Below are 8,786 nucleotides of genomic sequence, written 5' to 3'. Positions count from 1 at the left end.
AGAAAATCTACAAACAACAAGTGCTGGAGAGGGTGTGGAGAAAAGGGAACCCTCTTGCACTGTTGGGGGAATGTAAATTGATACAGCCACTATGGAGAACAGTATGGAGGTTACTTAAAAAACTGAAAATAGAATTACCATATGATCCAGCAATCCCACTACTGGGCATATACCCAGAGAAAACCATAATTCAGAAAGACACATGCACCCGAATGTTCATTGCAGCACTATTTACAATAGCCAGGTCATGGAAACAACCTAAAAGCCCATCGACAGATGAATGGATAAAGAAGCTGTGGTACATATATACAATGGAATACTACTCAGCCATAAAAAGGAATGAAATTGGGTCATTTGTTGAGACGTGGATGGATCTACAGAGTGTCATGCAGAGTGAAGTAAGTCAGAAAGAGAAAAACAAGTATCGTGTATTAACGCATGTATGTGGAACCTAGAAAAGTGGTACAGATGAACTGGTTTGCAGGGCAGAAGTTGAGACACAAATGTAGAGAACAAATGTATGGACACCAAGGGGGGAAAAGCAGCGGGGGTGGGGTGGTGGTGTGATGAATTGGGAGATTGGGATTGACATGTATACACTGATGTGTATAAAATTGATGACGAATAAGAGCTGCTTTATAAAAAAATAAAATTCAAAAATTCAAAAAAAAAAGAAAGACATAGGGTGGCTGATTGGATTAAAAAAAAGACCCATCTATTTGCTGTCTACAAGAGACTCACTTCAGAGCTATAGACATACACTGACTGAAAGTGAGAGGATGGAAAAAAATATTCTATGCAAATGGAAATGAAAAGAAAGCTGGGGTAGGAATGCTCTCAGACAAAGTAGACTTTAAGAGTCTATAATAAAATACAAAGAAGGGCCCTGGTTTCCTTGCACTCACCCTGCACTCAGCATACTGGACTCTGGTGCAGTTTCCCAATCTTAGCAGTCAGGCTCCGTCTGTCCCCCCAGTCTTTGCGCAGGTGTCCCTCCAACTGTCTAAACCAGGTCATGTTTGCTCCTCGAGACCTGGTCAAGCACCAGGTCCTCTGGAAGTCACTCTGCATCCCCAACCCCCATGTCCTGTGCTTAAGGGCTACATCTTGTTCATTCTGCTCACAGAACCATCTCCTTATGTTTGTTGATTGATTATCCGAACCAACAAATAAATGAATGAATAAATATACTACTTTATCAACTTGCCAACTTAAAGGCTTAGGAGGTTTTGCTTCATGAAGCATTCAAAGATTATGAGATTTCCTTGCGAGCTGAATCTCTCTCTCCTGCACACCAGGAAACAGCCTGCGGGAGTAGAAGGAAACCAGGGGAAGCGTGGAGGTTAGTGAAGGCAGAAGGAGCATGGGAAGTGGTCATGGAGCGTGGGTTGAGGGGCCAGGGACAGTGCCCTGTCCAGGGCAGCCAAGCAGGGAGGGTGCCTGGGACTAGTGTGAGGAACTGGTCATTTTAGTGCTGTTGATGACTTGGGTCTCCCTCCCTGTGCACAGGTGGATTCCTCTGGTGATAGAGGACAGACTCTACTGTAGTAACAGTTACTACATGCACTCTCAATGGGGGGAAATCACAAAAACTTGTTCGTGGGAAATAAAAAATCTTAGATTATTACAATGGTTTATGGCCTTCCAAAGGGCTTCAGTCCACGAGTAGAGGTACAGTATATATGAGGTATTAAAATTTTATGGGAGGGGGGCAATTCGGGGAAAATAAAGGTCTAAAAAGGCTTCTTGGGAGAAGGGTGGTAATGATAAGATAAGAAAAACTGGGCTAGTAGATGGTCTTGAGGTGAAAGAAGAGGGATTCTGGCCAGAGATACCGTGGAAAACTATGACCTTTTCTGCACGGGCTGAAGGTTCGTGGCTGAGGAGGTGAGCTGGGCTGAGATCAGCCTTTCGGTGGGTCCGGACCTGAGCCTTGTGTACCCGCAGGAGCACCCTTTTAAATTTGCACATGGCAACTTCTATGCTCCTGGAGGCCCTCGTTCTGGCAGTCCTGCCTGCTCATGCTTGAGTCTGAGCTGGTGAGGTTGGAAGGTTCAGACTGAAATAAGAGCTGATTTATGGATAGGTGAGCCAGGCAGGAATCTGATTCACAGAGCACCCTGCACCACCGCTGGAATAAATCAGCAATGGGAGTCATCCCAAGGACGTGTGGGTCCTTCCGTCACTGGACACACATAGGTCCTGCTCCCCCAGGTGGAGAGTGCCTGGAAGGAGGTGGTGGTGTGGGCCTGAGGCAACACCCCCATGACACCAACCGTCCCTGTGTTTTTGTGATGTGAGGGTGTCCTAAGTCAAGGCCAGTGGAAACTGCTGCACACATTGTTCTATTTACTGAGAACTGGTTGTATTATCCTAAATCAAATCTCTTCTGTTTGCCTTCTGGAATCATCTAAATCTGAAAGTCCCCAAAGAAACCTAAAGAGAGAAAAAGAACTGCAGAAAAGTGGGAAACTTGCCAATTTCCCCCCTGCAAAACACTGACTCTGAGTTGGTCCGTGGAAATGAACTAGTCACAAACCTGTTTACACGTACACTTACAATGATAGAAGATCAATCAGTGAATATTGGCCTCAATAAATAAATGTCAAACAAACACTTAAAGACAATCTGTTTGATGGTGATGGATGCCCACAGACATCTGTAACTTTGTGTTGTAATTACAGGATGATGACGTGTTGACATCCCTCTCCTTGAAATAGTGGGATGTCTGGAGCTGGTGGGCTCTGGGGACCGTGGAGGGCACGGGTGAGGTCAGGGCTGTGGGCTCTGCTCCATCCCACACCCACATCAAGCCACACCAGGAGCCAGCGGGTGACAAGCGTGGCTACGCTGGCACCGCCCCCCCCCCCGCCCAACGAGGGAACCTCTCCAACTTTCAGCTGTGATGAGGGTGGGTCAGTGAGGTAATTTTCACAGGAGACCAGCATACTTGATACCACAGACTGAGAAAGCTGTCTTTGCTCTTTTCTACAAATGGAAAAAGTTGGATTGTTTATTTTCTTGTGGTAAAGCTATTTAGTTCTGCTGGTGAGGGTGGAAACTCTCTCCCCTCGTTTCGCCCATTCAGGCGTGACGCTCAGGCCGATGGTTGTCCGATGGCTGAGAAGGATTGTGGCCACAGTCATGTACATGGAATGAAGGCTGCCTCATTGTGGGGAGGGGCAGCGTATGGCAGGAAAAGAGGATCTCCTGTGTCAAAATTCCAAAGAGGCAGCGTGGAAAAGCAAAGAGCAGAAATTAGAGCAATAACGAAATGGTCCTTTCATTTTCATCTTCTGGGCAACCTCATTCTGGTCCCATCTCCTTCCTCAGCTTGGTGGGAAGATGAGTTACCTGTAACTGAGAGCTTATGGAGACAGTCTAGACCTTTCCGAGAACACAGATGGTGCCAACGTACTGGACCGTCATTGTCACCACCATCCCCCACCCCACCTCAGCCAAATAAAATAACTGGGTTGGAGGATAAACATATTTTCAGTTTTATTAGATAGTGCCAACTCCCTCTCCAGTGCAGTTGTTCAAAATTTACCCTCAGGATGGGATGAGAATTTTTATTTGTCCATATCCTTTCCAACTCTAGCTATTTTCGCTTCTTAAATTTTTGCTAGTTTCATGGTGAGGTGCTATGTCCTAGGTTTGATTTGGACTCTTGTAATTACCAGTGGAGTTGAGCTTTTTGTTTTTTCTTTGTTTATTGGAGGTTTGGAAGGATCCTCTAGGGATTGCCTAGTCATTGCCTTTGCATGTTTTTATTGGGTGTTTGCTTTTTTCTTACTGATTCGTAAGCTCTTTTTTAAATTGAAGTAAAGTTGATGTATAATATTCTATAAGTTACAGGTATACAACATAGTGATTCACAGTTTTTAAAAGTTATGCTCCATTTATAGTTATTATAGAATGTTGGCTATATTCCCTGTATTGTACAATGTATCATTGTGGCTTATTTTATAGATAATAGTTTGGGATCCTCTACCTTTATTGTCCCTCCCCCCTTCCCTCTCCCCACTGGTAACCAACCACTAGTTTGTTCTCTATATCTGTGAGTCTGCTTCTTTTTTGTCATATTCACTAGTTGGTTGTATTTTTTTAGATTCCATATATAAGTGATGTCATACAGTATTTGTCTTTGTCTGACTCATTTCAAATGGCATAATACCCTACAATTCTATCCATGTTGCTGCAAATGGCAAAACTTCATTCTTCTTTTATGGCTGAGTAGTAATCCACTGTGTGTGTGCGTGTGTGTGTGTGTGTGTGTGTGTGTGTGTGTGTGCGCCACTTCTTCTTTATCCGTTCATCTGTTGATAGACACTGAGGTTGATTCCATATCTTGGCTATTGTAAATAATGCTACTAAGAACATTAGGGTACATGTATCTTTTCGAATTAGTGTTTTTGTTTTTTCTCGGATACATACCCAGGAGTGGAATTGCTGGGTCATATTTGAGAAATGTAAGTTTTAAAGAAGCATAGATTGGATATTAATCCTCAGTTTTTTCTATGTAGGACAAAGACTTTTTCCCAGTCTGTGACTTCTCTTTTAATTCTATTTATGGTATCTCCTGAAGAATTGAAGTTTTACATTTGATGGAGTCAAACATCGATATTCTCCTTTATTGTTTATGCTTTTTATGTCTTATTTAAGAGATTCCTGCCTATCCCAAAGTCATAAATATATTCTTTTATACTTTTTACTAATAATTTTAAGCCATTTTCTTCTTGTTGTATCTGACTCTTAGATCAATCCGGTATAGGTTTTAGGCATATGCATCTAATTTAACTTTTCCGTATGGAAAGTCTACTGCCCTATTACTATTTATTGGGTGGTTCATCAGTTCTCCACTGGTTGGTAATGGCATCTTTATTATATACCAAGTTCCCATATAAATACAGGTCAATTTCTGGGCTCTCTATTCTGATTCATTGGTCTTTTTATCAATTCTTGCACCAACACCAAAATGTTTTTTAAATGGGTTTTATTGAGGTGTGATTAACATACAGTACACTGCATGCGTTTAGTTTTTAATTTCAAAAGTCTGACCTATACACTCATGAAGCCATCACTGCGCTCAAGACAATGGTCATACAATCCCCGCAAAAGTTTCACTGTGGCCCTTGACAACCCTTCCTTTGTCCCTCTCTGACTCCGCATCCACAGGCCACCATTGATCTGCTCTCCATCACTATAGATTAGTTTGCATTTTCTAGAAACTTGTATCAACGAATCACACAGCATGTACTCTTTTGTATAATTTATTCCACTTGGCATAATCATTTTGAGATTCCTTCACGCGGCTGTGCGTATCAAGCGTTCGCTCATTTTTATTACTGAGCGCTATCGCATGGTACGGATATTCCACAGTTTGTTGATCCATTCAGTGATTTCCATTTGGATTGTTTCCAGGTTTTAGCTGTCCCAAAGAATGCTGATATCAATATTTGCATGCAAGTTTGTATGGACATGTTTCCATTTCTCTTGGGTAAATAAATACCTAGGAGTGGACGGTCTGGGTCTTATTGTAGATGTGTTTTCAACTCTTAAAGAAATGTCCCACCAGCAGCTGTTTCACACATCACCAGCACCTGACATGGTCAAGCATTTTAACTTAGTGTATAGTGGCATCTCTTTTGATTTTAATTAGCCTTTACCTAATGACTCAAGTTGTTGACCATAATCATGATGTGGAGTGATAAGAGGGATGACAGAAGTAAGTGCAGAGTGCTATGGAAATAAAAGAGAGGAAGTGGCTAATTTATTGGGTGGGGTAAAACAGACAGGAAGTTGGGGACGGCTTCACAGAGGAGCAGACATGTGAACTTGGCCTTGAGGGAAAGACTGCATTCTTTTTTATTTCTTTCTTTTAGCTTTTTAAAATTGAAGTATAGTTGATTTACAATATTGTGTTAATTTCAGGTATACAGCAAAGTGATTCAGTTATACATATATATATATTTTTCAGATTCTTTTGCATTATAGATTGTTATAAGAAATTGAATATAGTTCCCTGTGCTATACAGCTAAAAGGAGGTAGGTTTTAAAAATAATAGATATTCTGGTCATAAAAATATCCTGATTTTAGATGATTTTAAAAAATAAACAAAGACAAAAAGACAACCATTAACAACCATTTCTAAGATATTTTTAGGTGAGATATTTCTAGTTGTTTTTTTCTCCAACAAATGTGTTACATATTTGGGAACATAATGCTTTTTTACTTAGTGGTTTATGTTGACCATTTCCCCATGGCATTCAAATTCTTGAAAACCCCATTTATTACCATTACTTAATATCCCATCATGTATTTATAACCATTGGTCTATTATTAGAAATCTAGGCTGTTTCTAACTTTTCCTCAGGTAATACATGAGTAAACGACTCTGCATTCCTTTTTTTTTTTTTAACATCTTTATTAGAGTCTAATTGCTTTACAATGGTGTGTTAGTTTCTGCTTTATAGCAGAGTGAATCGGCTATACATATACATATACCTCATATCTCCTCCCTCTTGCGTCTTCCTCCCACCTCCCCTAACCCACCCCTCTAGGTGGTCACAAAGCACCGAGCTGGACTCTGCATTCTTGATACCTAAAAACTGACTCTGGCTTGGCCTGTGCTTTCTCAGGAATCTTCATTCAAACTACCATGTAGTGATTTAAAAACTTAAAAAAATTGTAACTGGTAAAGAAAACACAAGAGAGGAACCTGATATATTCTGGAAGCCAAAAAAACATCTGTGTGAGTGGGAACTGACCTGCAGAGAGACACAGCTGAAACCTAAGCAGACAGAGAAGGAAGGCCAGGGGTCCTCTGTGCAGCAGGGCCCCTGAAAGTCTCAGGATCTGGAGACCAGGAACTTCTGAGGATGCAGGTGGGGCTGGGATGGGAGGGCTGTTTGAACATCTGCAGGGGTATTTAAGTTCCTTCCCCAATCCATGCCATCGCAGAAGATGTTGGATCACACGCGCTCTGGACTCAGGACACAGTTAAGGCTGGGGGTTACATGCTAGACAGTGAGATGCCTTAGAACCTTCTCCACCCATGTTCAGGATGCTGGCAACCAAGCTTATATGCCCTAAACAGGGTATTGGAGGAGTTCTCTCTGGGGAAACTAAGCAGCCCAAGAGAAAACATGTTCATATACTGACAACCATATGTGTCAAATTAAAACTACACTCCAGCTTCTCTGTTGTGGAGTGCCCTGTCCACGAGTCCTGCCCATACACAGATATTCCAACCACTTCATTTGAGATTTACTCTTAAATAGGAAGAGGAGACGAAGATTACAAGACTTAGGGGAAAGTTTCCAACATTAAAGACATATCAGTAACAAACAAATGACAAACACATAAACAGAAAAAAGGAACTTGGGGGAAATAGAGACACTATATGAAGAGCAGAAAACTCCCCCTTCCCCCAAGCATTAATAACTGATAATTTTGAGAACACTAAAGAAGACATAGGCAGAAGTTCTTGCAGAGGATATCCCTTTTCAAATAAAAGGCAAAGCCTTACTAGGAAAGAGTTCTTTGTTCTTCCCCATTCTTTCTTTCCTGGAATGTGGACACAATGGCTGGAGGTACAGCAGCCATCTTTTGACCATGTAGATGAAAGTCACCAGCAAGGATGGTGAAATGGAGAGGTGGGAGCCTGGTTTCTGAAGAAAGTTTTGCGATTATTCCTGCCTTGGAATGTCTACACCTGGGCTTCTTTTTGCGTGAATTAAATTCCTTACTTGTGTATCACTGTAGAAAGGTTTTCTGTTATGTGAAAATGAATATAATCCTAATCCATTTAACAAACATACTCTTTAGAAATATGGAGAAGACAGTTAAAAGAGTTGAAAGTAGTTAAGACTTGGGTTGGGGGAAATGGGGTAGGGGACTGCTGTTTTTCTTTATTGTAAGCTTTATAGAACTATTTTTCTTAAAAAATTACATACAGGTCTAACTTTGAGAAAAATAAAAATTAATTTAAAAAGAAGGAAAAGTTGGGGGAGGGGGGAGGGCATTCTAGGCTAATGGCATGAACACAAGAGGCCACAGGAGGTTGGTGACACATAGGGAAGATTAAGGGATGAGAAAAGAAAGGGAAGCTGGAGGTAGACTTAAAAGTTTGGTGCACCAAGCTAGAAAATTTGGATAAAAATATCTCCTAAATGTTAATGAGTTAAATAGTAGGCTGGTGGCCTGGAAAAGCTAATGTATCTAAGTCGTTTATCTGCAAGGGAGCTACCTGTTCTCTTGGCATAGCAGAGGTACAGCCAATCCAATTTAATCAGTAAATCCAAAGGGGGTGACGTTTGTACTATGTTTATGATTTTGGGGGGGTATGATCTATTTCTCCTGTTTCAGAAAAGAGATAAGTAGGGAATTTGATGATCACTAAACACGGACAAAAAGTATGTGAAATTTTATTATTAAGTTTAAGTGCTGAGAGCAAATGCATTAGATCTGCTATGGGCCCAGCACTATTAGCTGTGTGACACTGGGCAAGTTACTTAACTTGTCTGTGCTTCAGTTTCTTCATCTGTGAAGTGTAATAATAATACCTAATTTAGAGGGTTGTCAGGGGATTTGATGAGTTAACAAATGTAAAGTCCTTAGAACAGTGCCTGGAACATATAATAAGTGCTATTTTAGAGTTTGCTAGTATTATGGGGCATTACTTGAATGTTCAGTGATAAGAATACCTGGAAAAAACTATTTAGGATTCAAATAGTATGGCAAATAACAATATTTTATATATTTATTTGGCCGCGCTGCACGG

The sequence above is a fragment of the Grampus griseus genome (assembly GCF_964374135.1).
Source record: "Grampus griseus genome assembly, chromosome: 13".
NCBI classification, from domain to species: Eukaryota; Metazoa; Chordata; class Mammalia; order Artiodactyla; family Delphinidae; genus Grampus; species Grampus griseus.
Note: the sequence above shows the minus strand (reverse complement) of the source record.